General features: G+C 39.2%; 1 protein-coding gene and 1 long non-coding RNA gene across 3 annotated transcripts in view; one reads left to right on the top strand and one right to left on the bottom strand.

Annotated features, from left to right (window-relative positions):
* Nucleotides 1-23,604, bottom strand: part of RFC3 (replication factor C subunit 3) — a 666,103-nt gene that overhangs the window by 69,405 nt on the left and 573,094 nt on the right. The window contains exon 9 of one of the 2 annotated variants that reach the window (XM_050766091.1): nucleotides 1,630-2,047. The exons of the other annotated variant lie outside the window; for it this stretch is intronic. The gene's annotated coding sequence lies outside the window, so the exon portion shown is untranslated. Of the gene's footprint in view, nucleotides 1-1,629; nucleotides 2,048-23,604 lie in introns of those variants that run through there. 2 annotated transcript variants of the gene reach the window in all.
* Nucleotides 1,588-23,604, top strand: part of LOC126940322 (uncharacterized) — a 52,815-nt gene continuing 30,798 nt past the window's right edge. Inside the window, exons 1-2 of the long non-coding RNA XR_007720701.1 lie at nucleotides 1,588-1,636; nucleotides 2,891-2,969. This is a non-coding gene — a long non-coding RNA (uncharacterized LOC126940322). The remainder of the gene's footprint in view (nucleotides 1,637-2,890; nucleotides 2,970-23,604) is intronic.

Below are 23,604 nucleotides of genomic sequence, written 5' to 3'. Positions count from 1 at the left end.
TTAAAGCCACTCAGTTTGTGGTGCTTTGGGTGTTTTTTGTTTGTTTGTTTGTTTGTTTTTATGGAGTCTTGCAACCTCTGCCTCAGGGGTTCAAGCAATTCTCCTGCCTCAACCTCTCGAGTAGCTGGGACTACAGGTGTGCATCATCATGCCCAGCTAATTTTTTGTATTTTTAGTAGAGATGGGTTTCTCCATATTGGCCTGGCAGGTCTCAAACTCCTGACCTCAAGTGATCATCCGCATCGGCCTTCCAAAGTGCTGGGATTACAGACATGAGCCACCATGCCCGGCTCAGTTTGTGGTGCTTTGTGACATAGCCCTAGGAAATTAATAGAGTTCCACTGTAGGAGGGACAGGGATGCTGCAGCCTGGTGCTCTCAGAGAGTAAAAGGTATTCTTTCTGAGTTTCGCAGCCTCTTTCAGATGTCAGGGTGAGGACAGGGAGGGGAGCCTTCTTCTGGAAGTCTTGGTAGTTGATAATACCAGAGAGAGTTGTCCCCATCTCACAGTGGTCAGTGAGGGTTGTTGGACCGCTGGGTCTCACCGTGTGATCCAGCCCAGCAACACAATCCCAGCGTGGGCGGCACTTGCCTGAGCGTTGAGGCTGCCAGCAGTCACATCTCAGGCTGCAGGCTACTCCTCTGCACGTCCTTTCCTGTGGCTCAGTGTTCATTAAGAGGTCCTGTCATTATGGACCACGGGAATCCAGAGAGGTAGCCTGGCAAGTTACCTTGACAACCTCATGATGTCATGCTTTAAACTACTTCCTGGATGCAGATCTAATGTGATTCTCGATACTGTCTGCTCCTACCAGCCTGGGTGACAGCAGCTAAAGCAAGAGCTTACAGCTCGCTTTTAATGATCCCCTTAGTGACATCTTTAGGATGCATTTGCATTAGCAATGGAAGGTGAGTCTGACTGCTGCTAAGCTGCATGGAAATGTTGCCCAGGGGACCCAAGCCTGCTGCTGGCAGAGCTGCCTTAACCCCGGGAGGCTTTCCTCATCCTCCTTGTTATGCTGTAGTTAGGATTCCCTGCAGCAGTTCAAGAGCAAAGAATGAACGTGACCCTCAGTCAAATGGATTCCTGAGAACTTCCCCACCACGAGCTGGACCCTGAGTATATCAGAGAATCTTATCCCAAGGGGTTTCTTAACAAAGCAATTTCTCTGTCGTCAATCATTCCCCTGCCTTTTCGATTTTTATCTTTAGGGTTTTGAAAGTATGTTTTTAAAAAGCAAAGGTGCTGGAGTGAAGTCAGCATCAGCACATGCACACACGCACACCTTGCTTCCCAGCTTCCCAGTGCTTTCTCTCCAGTCCTGGTGAAAAGCATCCTCAGGCAGCGTGCTGACTAGCAAGACAGCAGAGCAGGCGGGCGACTTTCCACAGCTGCGTTTACTCTCTGACAGAGGCCTAAAGTGGGTGCATGCTCGACTCTGTGTGAGACATTTGACTTGCCTGTCTCTTTCAATGAGGACGTGGACTCTCATCTCCTAACAGCAGGCAAGATGGGGGTTGAGCAGGAAGACCCCACACGTGGTGTCTCTCCAATACTGGCATTGGAGCCAGCTGCAGGAAGCCCAACAGACAGAGCCAGAGAAGCTGAAGCTACAGCCTCCTCCTGCAGGATTTCTGTGAGCTGGTGCCCAGGGGCCTTCTGCACTGCAGGGGAACAAGTCACTTCATGAGGATTCTTTTATCTGATCAGATGGGCAAAAACTTTTGATATACCCTTAGAAACATAACAGCTGACAGTCTAGATTTCTGGGGTCAAGGGCTCCCCATCATCTTTGAAAGCCATGCTTAGTGTCAAAGCCAGAGAATTTTTTGTTAAGAAGCCTTCAGACCCAGGGGGTATTTTCTGGGAGGGTAGAGGAAAGTGAAGAGCCCAGGGGTTCAAAAATCTCCACCCACATGTGGATGCTGTTTTCTAATACCATGCCAACTCCATGGCAGCAACTGCCTCCTAATGCCCACTGCAGTTCTGACCTTTTTGTTATGCCTTTGAAGTGGTGATATCTGGCTAGAACCGGGAGTCTCACAATCTAGAAGACAGGAAACATACAAGAGAGAATCAAAAGGGAAGCCTAAGATCTGGGCGTGATCCCCACAATTGCAGCACAAATGGAGACAGGTGTTAGCGGCGTAGGCAATACCTGTGCTCTCCAGTGATCCCTTTTCCCCCTTCTCTCTTTGGGTAACTTGCTGATGTGCCTATAGACGAACACAGATCCTTTTTCATCTGATTGAGGGTGTCAGCTTAAACTGTGGCCTCAGGACCCAGTTATATGTTGGAATAACATTTATCTCAGTAGATCAGAAGTTGTGATCACTTTTCAATTTCTGTGACAATAATTAATATAAGCATGTTGTATGTCACTTAGAGATTTGCCTTAAAATTGAGCGCTGTTGCATGATTTAAGCAACTGCTTTGCATTTTCTTTTATGATCGCTTGTGCCAAGTAAAGGCAAATGATATCATACATTTGAAAAGGAAAATTACACAGAGGTTCAAATTGGAAAGGGGGTAGGAGAAATGAATCATTTTGGGGCCTACAGAATATAGGCATGCTGAAATCCAAAGAATTTGTGCTGTGGCAGTCAGTACCATATTTTTGCTGGGAACAGATGTATTATGCAGATTCCATTTTTTGCACAGACAAACTTGCAACCATTCATCAGCAAAAAGTGCATCAGTAAAAAAGCAGTGCAGAATTTTCTGTTGATTCTAGCAGTAAGTGGATTAGAAATCTATTTAATTCAGGTTTCAATAACCCTGCAACGTGAGACTTATCTTCATGTGAACAAACAAGACAGTTGTAGAGTTATCAAGGGAAATCTTATTAAAATTGAGATCTAAGAATTGACAAAGTTTTGGATTTTACAAGGCCTGACGCTTCTGAACTAGCAAATAAAGCTTTAAACAGCTATAGGATATTTTTTGTGCAACTTATTCATGCCAAAAAGGTTTGTATTTAGTTTCATGTTATTTTTCAAATTCAAATAGTACAAATAATTTATACCAACACTGAAGATCTTGACTTTATTTTTTCTTTGAAAGAACTTGTGGGCGACACCTGCTAAGATGCCTCCCAATAATTTCTGCCTGAGTGCTTTGTTCCCACAACGTTTAAATGTTGGTCTGTGTGACCAGTGGAATACTGCAGAAGTGGCCATTTGAAATAAAGTCATAAAATACAGTATGGCTGTCTCTCGCCTTCTCTCCAATTGCTCAGTCTGGAAAAGCCAGCGGCCATGTCATGAAAACCCTCTGGTGTTCTGTGAAGAAGCTCACGTGATGAGGAGCTGAGGCCTCCTGCCAATGACCATGTGAGTGAGCCATCTTGGAAGCTGATCTGCCAGTCCCAGCCTTCTGATGACTGCAGTCCGCTGGCCTGCAGCTTCTCTGCAACATTATGAGAGGCTCTGAGCCAGAACCTCCCAGCTAAGCTACTCCTGGATTCCTGACCCTCAGAGACTGTGAGATAAATATTTGCTTTTTTTTTTTTTTTTTTTTTTTTTTTTGAGACAGAGTCTCTCTCTGTCGCCCAGGCTGGAGTGCAGTGGCCGGATCTAGGCTCACTGCAAGCTCCGCCTCCCGGGTTCCCGCCATTCTCCTGCCTCAGCCTCCCGAGTAGCTGGGACTACAGGCGCCCGCCACCGCGCCCGGCTAGTTTTTTGTATTTTTTACTAGAGACGGGGTTTCACCGTGTTAGCCAGGATGGTCTCTATCTCCTGACCTCGTGATCCACCCGTCTCGGCCTCCCAAAGTGCTGGGATTACAGGCTTGAGCCACCACGCCCGGCAAATATTTGCTTTTTTAAGCATCCAGTTTTGGAGTAGTTGTGCAGGAACAGGTATCTGATGCAGGAGCCTATACACAACCAATGACTGAGAAACGTTATCAAATGTCACTTCCTGAATGAAGCCCATGAGTCAAGTAGTAGACATATTCTTTATTTAGTCAGTGATTTGGATTTCAATGTGTGCTTTATAAAACAAATGCTGTCTATTGATCTTGCCTCTTAGCATGAGTAAATTACTGACATTCATTCCATTTTGATGTATTGTTTAAAATATATGTATATGTGTATATATATATCTACATATATATATATAGGAGCAAATTCTAGATATATATAGGAGCAGATTCAACATCTAACTTTGCCATTTTCTTCATTTTTCTTTTTTCTTTTTTTTTTTTTTGAGACAGAATCTTGCTCTGTTGCCCAGGCTGGAGTGCAGTGGCACCATCTTGGTTCACTGCAGCCTCCGCCTCCCAGGTTCCAATGATTCTCCTGCCTCAGTCTCCCAAGTAGCTAGGATTACAGATGCATACCACCACGCTCAGCTAAGTTTTGTATTTTTAGTAGAGACTGGGTTTCACCATTTTGCCCAGGCTGGTCTCGAACTCCTGAGATCAATTGATCCACCCGCCTCACTGTCCCAAAGTGCTGGGATTACAGGCATGAGCCACTGCTCCTGGCCGTCATTTCTTATTATTGTAAAAATCCCTTCATTTGGGGGTTCATCTTGGTGAAGCCTAAATGCCCAGCACTTCTATTTGTCCATCTATCCTTTTCTGGCTCTCATATGATGTAATTGCAAAGAAGGCTGGCAAATTCCACCCTCACTTTAGCTGAGATGACCAGAGTATATGTAGCCTTGCTATGTTTGCTATAATGAATCTGGTTTTCCTGCTACTGGTTACCTGGGAGCAAACAAACAAACTGAAACAATATACAACTGACATTCATACTTGGGTTAAAATGTAACCTGATTTGCAATTTAAAAAAGATGTTCGCCTCAGTCCTTTACGGAAAAACCAGACATTGTTTATCTGACTGTTTATTTGTCAGTCTTCCGCTTAGCCCCTAGACTCATTTCAAGAAGTCATCTGGGCATGTGGCAGGAATGGTGAGACTTACAAGATCTCACAATGAAAGCAAAATGCAGGGTCCTTGCACGTAGTGTCCTTAGGTTCCTTGGCTTCTGGAGTGATGTCCCATGTCCCGTGTGGTTCCATAGCTGCCTCCCAGCTGCTGTGTCTCCTCCCTTGGTTTGGTCAGTGCCTGTGATGCTCTGCAGGTTACTTTGTCTGCAATTCCTCTCCCATGGGTGGAATGAAGCCCTCTGAGTCCTGAGGGCAACCCCCTGTTGCTGCCCAACTGATCATGTCCTGGATGCAGAGCTGCCTCATTCCAGTGAGGATATGGCTCTCAGCCATGGCCCCAGCCAGATTCTCAAGTGTCCTTGGGTTCTGTCTATGTTACTTGGAAGCATAGATGACCCAGTGAAGCTGAAACACAGGCCTGACTTTGCCAAACAACCAGGTTGATTGGGATAAGGTTATGAATAGGGTGGGTACAGAACAACTGTAACTCATTATTCTGTAGTTCCAGAAGTCCCCAACTGCCCTCAATCCCTGAATGTCAATTATTTAATATGCACACCCCCTTTAGACTAAAGCTTAGAGAGGAACAAATCAGATCACACATGTCATGGCCTTCCCTCCTCCCTTTCTTTTCTCCGATTTCTTCTATCCCCTGGATTCCCATCCCCTTCTACTATATGATGTCTTTAGTTGATCCCAGAACTGCAGGTCCTGTTGACTTGCTCCTCTAGTCAGAATGTATCTAGAAAGACACACACACACACACACACACACACACACAATGGAGGAAGAAAATGAGTAGAATACTTCAGCAGAGACAATACAGATATTAAGAGTATTAGTAAGAAGCCATGTTCCTATTTTCAGTGTCAGAAGCTAAGTATAATCTCAGTCTTTGCCTGTTTATTCTTTCTGGAACAAATCTCCATTTTCCATGCAGATGGTTGCCTTAGTACATGTTGGGTAGAGATCATGAACTTAGACAATTACAAGAAAAATTCACATTCATGATTTTTAAAATATTTCCCATAATTATATCTGTCTCTATTATTATTTTTCATCATTGGATTTCTGGTCATAGATGTAGATGATAATCTGCAAAGTGGAGAGAGTCACACATGATTTTAATTCATGTCTATTCAGTTTGCCTTGTAACTCTCAGAAAAGGCATTGTACGGCTTCTCTCTGTGACCCACTTTTCACCTACACAAGGAATCCAGTTTTCTGCAGGTGCTAGTGTGTCAGTGCGTAAAGTTCAGTTGAGCTGATGAGTAACCAAGCTGACTTTGGTGTTCCTGGGCAGCTGGGAGCACCTGCATAATGCATGCAGTGCCTTTAGAAGTACAAGATGTATTTCATAGGGGTGCTCCTTTGGGACACAATGAGACTGTGGAGTCTGTTTCTGTGTTTATTCAACGTCCCTGCTCATGTCTCCATAATCATCTTCGGGAGATGAAGCAGGCCCCGTCAAGCCAATAAGTTGTATCTCAGAGAGTTCCTGTAGTGTCAGTGGATTGGTTTTCCCCTCCAGGCACACTCCCACAGAGCCACCTGCCACTGCATGCTCCATGGTGAGCGCCATGCTCAACAGTTTCCCCTGTAAGAACGTGATTCTATTACATTTCTTGACTTAAAGTCAGACCTGCCTATGCCTTTCAAAGAGAACCAGATTTCTTCCTCTTGCTTTCATGTAAAGTCAAACTTTAAAAAACACCATTTGGAAGAAAGCCACAGTGCATTTCTCATTGTATCCCTCTTTAATTTCTTCCCTATCAGATGCTCCAGTTGTAGTCCAGGTCAAGCTCCTAAAGCCTTTTTCTATCAGAACCCCCGCCCTCTGGCAACTTGCTGCCATGACTGCAGCATCTATCTTTCCCTCTTTGTAGGCAACAATTGACAGTCTGATCTAACTTTCCTTTAAAGGCAACTTTTAGGGAATGGATGTATGTTAGGCAGTTGCAGGCTTGCCTGTTTAAGTCTACAACATTGGTAGTGGTAGTCAACAGTTACTGACCACTTCCTGTGTCTGAGGCAAACCCTTGATCAGCATTATTTCATTGAGTCTTCAATGACAACTGTAGTTATTATTTTCCTTCCATTATGTAGATGAGGAAACCAAGGCTTGAATAGACTTGTTAAGCAAATTAGCCAATATTACCCAGTAACTGAATGGCAGGCCAACATTAGCCTCCAGGACTCTTGGTCTCCAGAACTCCTGCTCTTCCCTGGTCTGCTTAGTTCACATGGGAAACTTAAGATTTTATCAGATTCAGGCAAATGAAAGGAGCCATCTTCCTGGAGCCCTCCCATTGGATGCTTTCCAGGCTTTTCTGAATCAGCAACTGAAGGTGGACCCACCACTGTCCATCCTTAGCCCACCCTCCACCTTGGCAGTAAGCAGCAGGCAGTGCCTCCTATTTCCCTCTGAAAGCTTTTATCCTGGGGCAAGAGTCGAGAGAAGCTTCTAGAAGCAAATGATTGCCTTATGCTTTCTTACAGATGAGGACTTTGACTTCCCAGGACTGACACCCAATAGGAGTCATCTTTTTGAGAGCAATTTCTTTATAGCATCTACAGCATAACAACAATAGAGTAAGCCACTAGATACGCCAGGCCAGGACCCATCACTCCTCGTCATGGATTTTCATTTCTGTGCTTGACAGCTTTTTCTGGCTTGATTTACTTCAGTTAAAGGAGGTATTTTGGGGAGAAGGGTGAGGGCTGAAGGAGTTCTGAGTGTTGAGCAGAAAGAGATAATGACTGAAGAGATGAGGGCAGGGCCATTTCTGTTTCACTCCTGTGAAACAGGGACTGTTTGATAAGAGATCTTGGTGACTCATGGCACCCACAATACTGCATTTATACCCAGGTGGCAACATTGCACAGAGTGTGGGAGAAGGGCATTCTTTCTGTTTCTGTGCAGAATGCAGTGATTGCAACCACAGAGCCCTGGAAAATTTCAGAGGTGGAGGTGCTGGCTCTGCCTGCTGGAGTGATGGGGAAGCAGAGTTCATTTTTATAGAATAGCAGCAGTGGCAGAAGCAAGGTGACTACCTCACAAAACCTGTGGGCAGCAACTTCAATGATGAGTTGAGAAAGTGAGACCATTAATGTGCTTGGAAATTCCTAAAACCAATTGAGGCCATGATGAGGGACGGAGGTTGACATAGTAATTATGCTGGTGAGGACTTTCAGCTGGCTAAAGTTTAGTAAAATTTTTGCTGAGACTAATTTTGCCAGCAAACTGGAGTGGCATGCAATTCTAAATATCATGCAGATAAAACTGCAATGTTAATAGCCTTTTCTCAATTGGGTAATCCTGCATTCCTAATGGCTTGATTGGCATCTCTCCCCAGATCCCTCTGTCCCTTGATAGCCCCAAGTTCTGTTTCAGCTTTTTCTGCTAATCCACACACTGTGTTGACCAACTTCAAGGCTTGGAGCTCATACACTAGAGGATTCTTATGTCGCTTTCTGTGAGTATTTAAACTGAATTCCTCCATAGAGGAAATTTCCAGCTTGCAATGTATCACACAAATCTTATCATCTGCATTTTTGCTTGCATTGCTCATGTTTTTAATTCCTGATCTCCAAGATCTAAATACACAGTGGAAAGACTGCGGGTGTGGCTCTGATCCTCTCTAAAACAAGTGGGCTGATGCTTTCAGCTAAAATATAGTCATGCATTGCATATCCAATGGGGTCCCATAAGATTATAATACCATATTTTTACTATATCTTTTCTACATTTAGATGGATTTAGATACACCAATGCTTACCATTGTGTTACAATTGCCTACAATATCCTGTCCATGTTGTACAGGTTTGTAGCCTTGGAGCAATAGGCTGTACCACATAGCCTAGGTGTGTAGCAGGCTATCCAATCTGGGTTTGTGTGAGTACACTCTATGATGTTTGCACAATGACAAAATCAACTAACAATGCATTTCTCAGAATGTATTTCTGCTGTTAAGTGACGAATGACTGTATCTGTGACTATTTTTCATGGATGCTGGAAAAGATTCTCCTAGAAGTCTCTGCTTTTTATGGGGGAAAGATGAACAGCCAAGTTATGAATTAGCTGGAAATATCTACTCTTTTTCAGAAGCCCATTCATTTGTAGTTGATTCCATATCCTACAAATACTCTCCTCTCCTCTACACTCCCAGGTTATATGAAATGTGTACGCTCCATTAAAATGAGGTGGTACAACTTGATTGTTTCATCACACTTTTATATGGACTATGCTACAAATGTTCATGGAAAATAAAGTACCAATTCCGGGTAGTAGTCAACTTTACAACTGTCATCTGAGGTAACAGCTTCTTCACAATAGCACTTTGAAACAGAAGTTGGCATTATTTGTTTATTAATTTGATTTGTGTGTACTCTAGATAAACTTGATAGGAAAAGAGTTTACATTAAACAAGGGTAACAACAAATATTTTCCACGTATCTTAATCATAGAAGTTTTGATTCTAGAAATGGCTTATCGGCAAATGCAGTTTGGTTATCAGTTTTGCTTCTGTCTTGAAAATTGGATCACATAAACCATGAAGGTCTCAGATTGATTCTGCAGCTATTGGATTATTTTAAACAAAAAAGGAAACAGCTACAGAATAATTGAATCAGTCTTGTTATATAGACATAGCTCCAGGCCAAAGCCCTAGGCATTTCCTTCATTCTACATTCTTGTTCTAGAAAGACTCCTTAGCTTTTCCAGGCACTATTTCAGGTTTTTTTCCCCCTGTTTCCAAAGTCATTGTATATTCAAGATAGCCTTCTTTATCTTTACATTTTATATTCTGAGACTTCATGTTTAAGCAACATTCTGCCTTTAGAAAAAAATCAGAATGCATTAAGCTTCACTATGTCTCTTTTAGAAAGATTCCTTTAAGCTTTGAGATTGTTATTCAGTGAAGTCAAGTGGTAAATCTGTCCTCATCTGTGGTGTGTTAGGACTACTGACTGCAACGCTTTTGGCTGACATGATTAAAAAAAGGGCTCCAACTCCAATCTATTCAGCTTTACATTCCTTTGTTTTCAGTGATGTATGAAATTTATTTCAGGATATTACAAATTTTTTCCAAATTTTTCTTCCCTTGTCAACCGAAGGACACTTCTTTATATCACTCTTGCTCCTGAAGCCAGATCATGACGTGCAGCTTCACTGAACACATGCCTAAAAACATGTGTCTGACATCTGTCTTTAAAACCTGCAGCAGCCAGCTTTAAAGCTCCTCTCTGAAGAAGGCAGGAGAGAAATAGAGCATATTTTTTTTCGTCACATTAATCTTGAGTAACTTGGCTTTGTTAGCAAGAAAAAAAATAGCCTTCTAAAAACCTTTTGTTGAATTTATGTCAAAGTTTTAACTTAGCTATTACTTTCTAATCACATTTTGAAAAATAGTCCCATCAAAACACACTTTGGAAGGATTATTTTTTACTTATAATTTCAGTTTATAGAATCTGGAAGTCATTTTTCCAGACAGACAGAACAAAGTCAATTCTTTTTTACTTCTGACGTTTTATTGATGAAAGACTTATTAATTAAGAGGTATTTGTGAAATTTGAAAAAGAAAATAATACAATGTCCAATAGTAATAAAAAGATAATTGTCCTTCTAGTTCCAGGAGATTTTCTACACTTTACTTTTTGAAATTATCCATTCACAGAGAGTTCACAGTTGGAAAATTCCAAATGCACTTTGTACTTGCTCTTTTTTTTGAAGAGGGAAGATTTTGTCACTATTGTGAATGTGACTTTATCCTGGTTTTGGAGAGAAAGGCCATGACCAGAACAAGATAGCTGCTTTGAGACCTAAAGCAGAGATTCTAAGCTCAAATTTGCAAAACTAAAGGAGCCTGTACCTAAATATGGGAATGCTTTCTAGCTGGTACTGAATTTCACACTATGCTATTTATGTTTCCATTTATTATGATGATTTTTCATTTTGAGATAAAGGCTCTGAGTTGTGGCTGTCAGAGCAGACAGTTAATGGGACGATACGAACAGGACTGGGAACATGTCTTGGCCAATACTCCAGGATACTCATCCAAATTCTATCTAAGGCGCTTGAACAGCTACAGATTTTGCACAACAGGACTTGAAATCTCAGCTATTCACTTTCCATCCCAGAAGCAATCAGACTTAGGCCTGAGCAGAAGCCCCAAAAGAATGCATTAAGCATGGGGTTTCAGTACAGCCTAAAATCACGCGCACACACGCAAAATAAATAGACATTTAAGAGGCTTAGCGGTTCTGAGACTGTTGTGATTCAAAAAAGGAGTCTTTGTCTTTGGTTACTACATAGCATGCAGAAATAGCTCATTATTTTGAGATTATACAGAGTGTGGTGGGAGAAATGAGTCAATTTTCTGAATGACACAAATAAAAACCAAACTACTTGTATTCACTATGTGGTTTCTTCTAAGGGTGGGGTTGTTCCTAGGATATTTAGGTAGAATTATTCAGAATAGTGGCTTCCATTCTTTACATGACATCTTTGAAGTAAATTTACATAACACATATATTTGTATATAAAATACATATACAAAAAAACTTGTCTTCTATTTATGACTAAGTTAATTCTTACAAAGGGCACATACCTATGTGACCGTTTCCTAGGCCAGTACGTAGAATAGCTCAAGCATTTGAATGCCCTGTTTATTCACATCCCTTCAAGAATGCCTGTTAGTTATGAGACACCTTCCTGGTGCTGTACTTTCAGGACCCTCTGGAGCGTTCACACCGACGCAACTCTCTCCCTGAGCTGCTCCCAGCCAATGACCTCACATGGCCTGGAGCCTAGAGCATCCCATTTCTGCTCATCACAGAGTTCCTGTAATGAACAGTCTGTGCTCTGGGCCCCCTACAGGTCTGGCCAAGATCTTTTCAGAGGTGCACTGCAGACTAGGGGGCTTCTGAGCAAATTCTCGTTCCGTGCCTCTTTCTCCTCATGGCGTCAAACCTGCACTGTGGTTTGAGGCTGTCCTACCTGTTTTCTCTCCCCTTTAGCCTTCACGGGCATTTTCCCTGATAAATCTCTTGCATTTCTAATTCTGTTGTGATTTCTGCTTCTCGGAGGACCTAAGTAACACAGTTGGTGCCAGAAAAGCAGTTGGTAAGATGGAGTTGGGGGACCAGGTTGCTTGCCAACTGGCTGGCATGAAAGGCCCTGAGTGGTATGTGGGGCACAGATGGTTCCTGGCACAGAACAGTGGCCCAACTGCTAAAACTTTCACTGATGGTAACCTGGGAAAACATCCTGGTGGGAGGGAACTCTCTTACTGCTGCAATGATTCTAGCATTTAAAAGTCATTGAGAGAACAGTGTTAAAGGAGAGTGCAGTTGGCTACTTATCCCCAAATTGTATTGATCACCTGCAGAGGGATAATGAGGAATCAAAGGTCGTTTATGAAGAGCTAAAGGATGTGTGAGGACCTGAGGGCCTTTTTATAAGCTACCAAAGCTTGTCCTTCAGCAGACACCGCTGAGCAGCAAGCATAAGACTATGTTAGAGTTGTGGAGATCCACACATTTAAATGCTGAGCCCAAGAAGGTCCTTATACAAAGGTCGGGGCCCTGAATTTAAAAAACAAACAAACCACTTGAGACCCTGAACTATGGGTTAGGTCCCTGAAGACTGTGCCTCTGCAGACTTTCCCGCAGCCAGCGTGATTGCAGAGATGGCCCCATTCCTAAAAAGAGCTCACATTTTCCCACCGTGGAAAGACTGCAGAGGCCTCTCCCTTGCAAGGCAGAAAATGTCCTTTTCAGAAATTGTCCCACCACTTCTCCTGGATGCCAAACCAACCAGTAGGGTTAAATCCCAGTCTCATCTGCTGGGGATGTGTTGGATATGATAAGGAAAGAGGATACTACATTCCAAAGAAGCTGTAAGAATTAGCTTGCATGTACTATCAGTAGCTAAGAAAGTACCCTTGGAACTGGATTTTGGGGGTACCCGATCAAGGCAGCTAGAAAAAGATTCTATTAGCAAGAATTCAGAGACTTGGGGGCATTGTTTTGAAACAGAGAATTTAATATTCTGGCAAGGACCCCAGAGATGGGAAAAACTCAATGCTAGGGTGAGTCCAAGAACGTTGAAGTGAGTGGTGGCCTTTGCTAATGAAGACGAAACTCCTGAGTGCCATGGCAGAATACAGAGAAAGGGATAAAGAAGCCCAGTTGTTTCAGTGTGCTTGAATATACATTCAGGGTATGTGTGAGGCAGAAAGACTCACACCAGGATTACCTGCATGAAAAGACCCAGAGGCCATCAGCAATGCAGGAATGAGAGGAACACCAGCATCATTAAAGTGCAGCGGAGGCTCTCCTCTGCAGGCAGGTAGGAGAGGTGACCACAGAGTCAGACTTGTTACCGCCCGTGGGATGATTGGACCCTGAAGCAGTAGGGACTACCAAAGGCCAGAGAGCCACAATGACCATAATGACTAGCAAGATCAGAGGATCTGCCTAGGAAGCACTAACTGTAGGAAGTTGTGAAGATGGTTAAAAGAACATAGTATCCCCAGAGGCAAAAGAAATAGGCAGCCGTTAAGAAATTTGCTTTACGTCAGCAATCAGAAGAGGAAATAATGAAGAGGTGGAAGGCTTAGGATTGTCATCCTAATAAAAAATCAAAGTTATTTCCCTAGGTTTTTGAACCCAAACTAATTTCTAGTTCCGGAACCCACTGATTTAGGAGAGTCAGGTCCTCAGGGAGAAGGACACTGCAACACTGCAGTGAGGATATACTTCAATACTTTCTGCAGTTCTTTCCTAAAGGCACCGTATTGGTCAGGGTTCTCCAGAGGGACAGCGCTAGTAAGATAGATGTTTATATAAAGGAGAATTTATTAAGGAGCATTGAGTCACATGATCACAAGGCGAGGTCCCACAATAGGCTCTCTGCAAGCCAAGGGGCAAGGAAGCCAATCTGAGTCCCCACACCTCAAAAGTCGGGAAGCAGACAGTGCATCCTTCAGGCTGTGATTGAAGGTCCAAGAGCAGAACTTGGAGTTCGATGTCCGGGGGCAGGAAGCATCCAGCATGAGAGAAAGATACAGGAGAATAAACCAATCTAGTCCTTCCACGTTCTTCTGCTGCTTGTATTCTGGCCACACTGGCAGCTGATTAGATGGTGCCCACCCAGATTGAGGATGAGTCTGCCTCTCCCAGTCCACTGACTCAAATGTTAAGCTCCTTTGGCAACACCCTCACAGACACACCCAGGAACAATACTTTGCCACCTACAATCCAATCAAGTTGGCACTCAATATTAATCATCACAGGCACATGAGCATTTTTTGGAGGATTGTATACATGGAAATTGTATATGTGGGAATACCCAGATATTTCAAGGATTACTGAACAAAGAGTAAACATTGACATTGTTAACCCAGAGATGTAAAGTGTCATTATGGCTCCTTGTTAGAAAGAAGGCATATGCTGGCAGGGTAAAAAGAGGAACCCTGGCTGAAGTCTTACTTGCAATGGGACTATGAGGTCCATAAACCCACTGACAGCAATTTTCCCAATCCCCAAATATACAATTGGGATTGATATACTTGGCAGAGAATGATGCTGATATTGGGTGACTCTTTGTCCTGTGGGGTAGGATCTATCATATTGGTGAAAGTAAAATAGAAGCCTCTGAAAACTTCTCCTTGCCCTAGTCAAAATAGCAAATAAAAATCACGATTGCATCCCAGTGTGAATGGTAGAGATTAGTATTCCCATTAAAATCTAAGGGATGCAAGGGTGATGGTCCCTACCATATCTCCATTTAATTCACCTTATCTACTCTCCTGAAGAAATTACATGGACCTCAGAGGACTGCAAGCTCAGCCAGCTAGCAGTCCTGATTGAAGCTGCCATGCTAGATGATATAGTTGCTAGAGTAGAATAACAATAACGGAACGTGGTAAGGTGCCATTGATTTAGTGAATATATTCTTCAGCTAATGTGTTCATTAATGAATGTACATAGGCTAAAATGCCTTCTCCTTCAGAAACAGCGCTTACTTACATTGATCCATTAGACTTATGACATCATGCTGATTAGGCAGAACAAGCAAGAGATGACTTGAAACCATGGAAAGACATATGAACTCCAAAGGGTGGAAAATAATTCTAAGGAGATTCATGAACATATCGTTTTAGCACAGTTTGTACATGTTCAAAGTAAAAGTCAAATTGCTACATCTTGTTTCTCCTACCATGAAGGACATCTGAAAGCACTGCTTAGGTTTTTGAGGCAACACATTTCATACCAAGAAATATTGCTCAGGCCCAGATACCAGGTGACACCTTAGGCTGTCAGCTTTGACTGGGACTCAGAGCAGGAAAATATGTTATAGCAGATCCAGGCTTTGCAGATTGTGCTGCCAATTATGCCATGTGATCCAACAGACACTAGGAGGTGTCAGTGGTAGAAGAAGATAAATTATGGAGTTTATGGAAATTTTCAGTAGGAACATCACAGTGTAGGCCCCTGGGGTTCTGAAGCAATGCTGTGCCATCTGAAGTCTACTGCAGGCATCATACACTTTTCTAGAAATAGCTCCTGGTGTGTTACTGGGCTGTGGTGATGATGTTATGCTTGAACATAGCACGCTGAGTCACAATGCACCTAGAAATACCCATTTTTGAGCTGGGTTATGATTTACCAAATCATAAAGATCTACCAAGTTATAAAGTTGGGTGTGCTGAGCAGCATTCCATTATAAGATGGAAAAGGTGTTTGTGGGTGAGCCTGAGAAGGACCGGGAGGTATGAGTAAGCTTCATGAGCTGGTAACCCAAATACTCCCATGTCACTCATTATGGTTGCAGTAAACGTATCTTCTTCGACTTGTCCCAATGGCAGAATAAGGAGTTCTTTACAATTAACAGTAGAGGAGAAAACCAACAAAGTTTGGCTTATGGATGGATGGACGCCAAAAATAGATGGTGGTTGCATTACAGCCACTCTCTGTAATGGTTCTTAAAGACAAGGAAGGGGAATCTTCTCTTCCAAATGGGAAGAACAGTGAGCAGTGCATATGGTCATAAACTGTATGAAGGAAGTGGCCTGAAGTTATAAGCATTATTATATCTGTCATGTCTTCTGTGACCATAAGATCTCATTCTTCAGGCAAATATTGAGGAGTGGAATTGCTAAAACATAGGGAATATTAATGTGTTGTGTCAGTAGAGATTGCCAAAGTGTTTCCCAAAGTACCTATCTATACACACCCCCAAAAGCAATGTATGAAAGTGCCTGTTGCTCTACATTCTTTTCAAAGTATGGTATTACAAATCTTTTCAATTTTAGCCATTCTGTTGATATACATATACATGTATAATGTGTGTGCGTGTGTATATATATATATATACACACGCACACACATATATACACATGTATGTAATTTGGACATCTTATTTTCTCATGCTTCTGATCAATTTGCTTGCTTATTTCAAAAGCTTGGTTTATTCTTTTTTTGGAGATCTTTATATATTCTAGATGTGAGTCATTCGTTAGATATATGTAATGTAAATAATTTATCACATTCTGTGACTTGCCTTTCTACTATTTTAATGTTTTCTCTTGAGGAAGCAAAGTTCTTAATTTTAATGAAGTCTACCCTATACGTCTTCTCCTTATTGTTAATGCTTTATGTTTTCTGTTTCAAAAATTTATGCCTACCCCAAACTCTTGAATATGTTCTCTCATTTCCTTCTATAAGTTTTCCTATTTTACCTCATATATTTAGGTCTGTGATTCATCTCAAATTAATTTTTGCTTATAGTGTGAGGCAGAGGTTATGATTCATATGTATATCCAGTCAACCCAGCACCATTTATTGAAAAGGTCAACCTTCCTTCACTGAACTGCAGTGGCACCTTTGTTATGTATTAGAGGACTTGTATGTGGATCTTTCTCCATTCTATTCTTCTATTTGTTGATCATTGTCCCCAATGCACAATGACTTTCATATAAACATAGTTGATTTCATAATTGATGTTGTATTCTGATGCTTTACTAATTTGCTTATTATTTCCTTTATTTATATTGGTGCAAAAGTAATTGCTTTTAATGGCAAAACTGCAATTACTTTTGCATCAATATAGTAATTTATTTGCTGAGCCTTTTGGATATTTTTACATACAGAATTATGTTATCAAAAAATAATGATTTTTTTTGTTCTCCTTTCAAATATCTACAGTGTTGATTTCTTTTCCTTACCTTATTACACTGCCTAACCACTCAAGTAAAATATTGATATGTTTATTTTGTTGCAAACTTCATGGAGGAAGCAGTAAATATGTGATCCATAAACTCCAGTTACATGTAGGGGTTTTTAAAGATGTTGATCAGATTAGGAAACTTCCCACTGTTTCCACTTTGGTGAGAAATATTATTATTACTATTATTATTATTATTGTTATTATTATTATTATTATTTACTGAAACAGACATCATAGAAGCCAGAGATCTTATATTAAAGACAGGACTGAATTTTGGCAGGGCACAGTGGCTCACGTCTATAATCCCAGCACTTTGGGAGGCCGAGGCGGTCGGATCACCTGAGTTCGTGAGTTTGAGACCAGCCTGACCAACATTGAGAAAATCCGTCTCTCCTAAAAATACAAAATTAGTTGGGCATGGTTTCTCATGCCTGTAATCCCAGCTACTTGGGAGGCTGAGGCAGGAGAATCGCTTGACCCTGGGATGCGGAGGTTGCGGTGAGCCGAGATGGTGACACTGCACTCCAGCCTGGGCAACAAGAGCATAACTGTCTCACAAAAAAAAAAAAAAAAAAAGAAGGGACTGAATTTTAACTAATGCTTTATCTCCACTTGTTAAGATGTGATCATGTTTTTCTCCTTTAGTCTACTAATGTGATAAATTATATTGATTTTTTTAAATATTAAACCAAATGTATATTCCTGGAATAAACCTCACATGATCATGATTTATTATCTTTTATATGGCATTGAATTTGGTTATTAACTTATTCAGTGTTTTTGTATAGTATTTGTCAAAATTTTATTTCTTTTGTCAGATTTGGTATTGAGGTTATGCTGCCTTACAAACTAGGTTGAAAAATATTTTCTTTTTTTCTATTATTTGGAAGAATTTGTATTATATTGGTATTATTTCTTCTTTAGCTATTTGGAAAAAGTCATCAGTGAAGCTATATAAGGCTAGAGTTGTTTTTTTTTTCTGGGTGGGGGGAGGTGAGGGTTTTAATTTAAGGTTCAGTTTATTTGTAGGACTGTTCAAATTTTCTCTCGTTTTTTTGGTTCAGTTTTTAATTGTATTTTTTAATTTGCTCACTTCATCTAAAATTTCAGATTTACTGATATAAAATTATGTATAGCATACTTTTATTGTTTTTTCAATGAATGTAATATCTCTAATGATATCCTCTTTTTCACTCATATTATTGATAAATTATGCCTTCTTTTCCTAAACCTTGCTAGAGGTTTACCTGTTTGATTAATTTTGTCAAATAACTTGCTTTTGACTGCATTTATTTTTTTCTATTGTATTTTTTCACTATTTTGTTAATGCTTATTTTTATTCATTTATCCTTACTTTGATTCTTCAACTTTATTTTAAAATTTATTTTGCCATTCTTTTTTTCTAAATTTTTTGGGTAGATACTTAGATCATTAATTTTCATCTTGTCTTCTTTTCTCCTATATATATTTAAAGCTATACAACTTCAGATGCATCATACAAATTTTGGTATGTGATGTTTTTAGTATTATTTAGATTAAATATTTTTAATCTTCTTTATGATTTTGTCTTTGGATATGAATGGATCATTCAGAAGTGAATTGTTCAATTTCTAAAAATTTGCTAGTTTTTAATTTATCACTTTTAAAATTGACTTAATTCCTGTGGGTTTAGATAGCATTCTTGGTATAATTGTAATTCATAGAATTTATTGAAACTTGCCTTATGGCCTAGCTAAGGGTTTATTTTGGTAAATATTCTGTGTACATTTTAAAAGAGTATAGATTCTATAGGTGATGAATGCAAAATAAATTAATGAGATTAGATTTGATAAATGTGTTCAAATCCTCTCTATCCTTAGGAAATTTTTTTGTTCTTTAAGTTGCTGAGGGCTAATTTACATTCCAGCCAACAGTCTATAAAAATTCTCTTTTCTCAACCTCCTTGCCATCATTTGTTATTTTTTTGTTTCTGATAATTGCCATTCTAACTGGGGTGAGGTGCTATCTATACATTGTGGTTTTTGTTTTCATTTTCCTGATGATTAGTAATGTTGAGCAGTTTTTCATATACTAGTTACCCAGTTGCAATGGCTACTCGGGTCTTTCACTCATTTCTAAATCAGATTGTTTGTTTGATTTTGTTGTTGTTGTCGTTATTGAGTTGTTTGAGATTTTTTACAGTTTCATAGTTTTGGGTCTTACATTTAAATCTTGAGTTTATCTTGAGTTTTTTTTTAAGTGGTGAGAGACAAAGGTCCAGTTTCATACTTCTGTACCAGTTTTACTCAGCTCTATTTATTGAAGATACTGTCCTTCCCCATTGTGTATTTTTGGGGCCTCTATGGAAAATCTGTTGGCTGTACATGTATGGATTTATTTTTGAATTCTCTATTCTATTTCACTGGTCTCTGTGTCTGTGTTTTGGACAGTAGCATGCTGTTTAATTATTATAGTTTCATAGTATATTTTCAGCTTAGTGTGATGCCTCCAGGTTTGTACTTTTTGCGAAAGATTGCTTTGACTATTTTGGTGTTTTCTAATTTCATACCAATTTTAAAACTTTTTCCACTTCTATGAAGAATGTCATTGGTATTTTGATAGAGATTGCACTGCATCTGTAGATAGCTTTGGGAGTATGGGCATTTTAACAATATTAATTTTTCCAATCAATGAACATGGGATATCTTGCAATTTATTTGTGCCCTCTTCATTTTCTTCCATCAATATTTTATAATTTTCATTGCAGAGATATTTCACTTTCTTAATTAAATATATTTCTAGATATTTTGCTTTGGTAGCTATGGTAAATTGATTTTTTAAAATTTCTTTTTCCAATAGTTTCCCATTAATGTATAGAAGTTCCACTAATTTTTGTATGTTGATTTTCTATTCTGTGACTTTACTGAATTTGTTTTAATTTTTTTCATGTGTTTGAAGTCTTCAGGGTTTTCCGTATACAAGATCATGCTATCTTATCATGATCTTATATATAGAAAACAACAAAGAAACAGGGACAATTCAACTTCCTCCTAATCTGGATGCCCTTTATTTCCATGTGTGTGTTTTTGTTTGTTTGTTTTTGTTTTGTTTTGTTTTTGCCTAATTGTTCTGGCTAGGACTGCTAGTAATATTTTGATTTTAGAGAAAAAGCTTTCAACTTTTCCCCATTCAGTATGTTAGCTGTGGGTTTGTCATGTATGGTCTTTATTATGTTAAGGTATGCTCTTTCTATAACTAATTTGTTGAGAGTTTTTATCATGAAGGGATGTTGAATTTTATCAAAAGCTTTTTCTGCATATATTGAAATAGTCATGTGGTTTTTGTTCTTGGTTCTGTTAATGTGATATAGTATGTTTATTGATTTGCCTACACCGAACCATCCTTGTATCTTTGGGACAAAACTCACTTGATCATGGTAAATGATTTTTTTGCTGTACTATTGAATTTGATTTGCTATTATTTTGTTGAAGATTTTTACATCTATGTTGATCAGCGATATTGGCCTGTGGTTTTCTTTTTTGTGTGTCTCTGTTTAGTTTGGGTATCAGAGTAATGCTGACCTCAAAGAATAAATTTGGTAGGAATTCCTTCCCTTTTAATTTTGTGGAATGGTTTGAGAATTGATGTTAGTTCTTTAAAAGTCTGACAGAATTCAGGAGTGAAGCCATCAGGTTCTGGGCTTTCCTTTTGTAAAGAGACTTTCTCATTAAAAATTATTGGCCTGTTCAAGTTCTCTGTTTTTTCGTGATCAATTTTGGTAGGTTATATGTGTCCAGAAATTTATCTGTGTCTTCTGGGTTTTCTAAATTATTGACATATAGTTGTTCATAATAGTCTCTTATAATCTTTTATAGTTCTATGGTATGAATTGTAACATTTCTTTATCATTTCTGGATTGTTTGAGTTCTCTTTCTCTCTCTTTAGCTAGTCTAGCTAAAAGGCTTGTGGATTTTATTTTTTTTAAACCAACTCTTTATTTCATTGATCTCTTGTATTTTTATCTCTCTTTATTTATTTCTGCTCTGATTTTATTACCTCTTTTCTTTGAATAATTTGGGGTTTAGTTTGTTCTTGCTTTTTGTTTGTTGTGTAAAGTTGTTTATTTGAGATCTTTCTACCTTTTCTTTGATGGTGTTTATAGATACAGAGGTCTCTGTTAGGACTCTTTTTGCTATATTTCATAGGTTTTCATGTGTTATGTTCCCATTTTAGTTTGTCTTCAGAAAGTTATTTAACTTTATTTTTTATTTTTTCATTAACTTATTAGTTGTTCAGGAACATGTTGTTTAATTTTCATTTATTTGTACAATTTCTAAAGTGCTTCCTATTATTGATTTCTGCTTTTATTTCAATATGGTCTAAAAACAAATAATTTCGATTTTCAAAAATTTGTTAAGAATATTTTTTGGCCTAACATATGATTTATCCTAGAGAACATTCTAGGAGCTGTTGAGAAAAATGAGTGTTCTGCAGCTGTTAGGAGAAATGTTCTATACATTTCTGTTGGGTTCATTTTGTCTAGAGTGCAATTTTAACTGCTGCTTCTTTGTTGATTTTCTGTCTGAATGATTTGTCCATTACTGAGATGAATTGCTGAAGTCCCCTACTATTATTGTATTGTAGTGTGTTGTGCCATTTGGGCCTATTAATATTTTCTTTATATCTTTAGGTTTTTCATTATTGGGTTCGTGTGTATTTATATTTGTTATACACTCTTGCTCTATTATCATTATATAATGGCCTTCCTTTTGTTGTTTTACAGTGTTTGACTAAAAGACTATTTTATCTGACATAAGTACTCCTGCTTATTTCTGGTTTCCATTTGCACGGAATATTTTTTTCCATCTCTTCACCTTTAGTTTATGCATATTATAGTTTTTAAATGTATTATGTTATTATTTTAATAAGTTTATCTTTTAATCTTCGTACTTCATACTATATGTAAAAATAGTTTATGTGCTATGATTACTGTACTAGAGTATTCTGAATTCATCTATATTCTTATTTTTATCAGTGAATTTTATACTTTCAGCTGTTTTTCTGTTACACATTAGCATTCTTTTCTTTTAGTTTGAAGAACATCCTTTAGCATTTCTTGTAATACAGCTCTGGAGGTGATGAATTCTCTCAACTTTGTGTCTGGGAGTTTTTATTTTTCCTTCGTGTCTGAGGATGATTGTGCTGGTTATAATATTGTTGTTGGCTGTTTTTTTGTTTGTTTGTTTTCCTTCCTTGAACACATTGAAAAATATAATCCTTTTCTCTCCAGGACTGTGAAGTCCTTTTCTGCTCTGAAGTCTGCTGCCAGATGTATTGTAGCTCCCTTATATGTCATCTGCTTTTTTTCCCCCTTGCTGATTTCAGGATACTCTTTTTGTCTTTGATCTTTGAGGATCTGATTATAATGTATTTGGACAAGTCTTATTTATTTAAGCCCAGTTGGTGGCCTTTGATCTTTCTGTAGCTGGATATTTATAACTTTCTCCAAGTTTGGAAAGTTTTACACTATTATTTCCCTGAATAAGCTTTCTACCCTTTTATCATTCTTTACTCCCTCTCAAATGTTAATGGCATACATTCACTCTTTTGATGTCACTGCTTAGATGCCATATCATTTTTGTCATTCCTTTTCATTATTTTTTTCCTCTTCTGACTGTGTATTTTCAAATATTTTCTCTCTAAGCTTACTAATTCTTACTTCTCCTTGATCAGTTCTACTGTTAAGTTTCTCTATTGCAGTTTTCACTTCATTCTTTTTTTTTTTTTTTTTTTTTTTTTTAGCTTCAGGATTTCTGTTTTATTTTAATAATTATTTCAATCTCTGGTAAATTTCTCTGATAAATTTCTAAATTGTTTCCCTATTTTCTATTGGTATTTGCTGAGTTTCCTTAAAAGAGACATTTTGAATTCTCAGTCTAAGACCTCACGCATCTCCATCTCTTCAGGGTCAATCACTGGCAATTTGTTTCATCTATTTTGTGATGTCATAGTTCCCTGATTGCTCTTCATTGTTATGAACATATGTTGATGTCTACACATGGAAGAAAGGAGTATTTATTTCAGTATTTACTGTCTGTGTTTGTTTATGTAGATCTTTTTATAGTGTCTCTGTCTAGAAATCTTGCGTAGATTGACTATTATGTCCCCTTAGTCTGAGATTACTCTCCCCTTTTCAGTACTAGATGACGCCTTAAGCTCAGGTTCACTGCTAATCTTGTGAGGGCTTCAAGGTTGATGTGGCACCCAACTCAGATGGGCCTGGGGAAAACTAAAGGGATACCTGGACTTTGTGGGAAAGCCATCTAGGGATTTATGTTCAAAGGATTTGTGGACCATACTCCCTGTACAGTGGTGCTTCTGAACAGCCTCTCTGCGTTGATGTCTCCTCTGGCTGTCATGAAGAGCAGGCTTTGAGAACCAAGTGGTGCCTGCTTCTACTCCCATCTCTGCTCTTTGCCTCTAGCTGACCTCAAGTG

The sequence above is a fragment of the Macaca thibetana genome, chromosome 17 (genome assembly GCF_024542745.1).
Source record: "Macaca thibetana thibetana isolate TM-01 chromosome 17, ASM2454274v1, whole genome shotgun sequence".
NCBI lineage: Eukaryota > Metazoa > Chordata > Mammalia > Primates > Cercopithecidae > Macaca > Macaca thibetana.
Note: the sequence above shows the minus strand (reverse complement) of the source record. Positions and strands in the feature narration are given on the sequence as shown.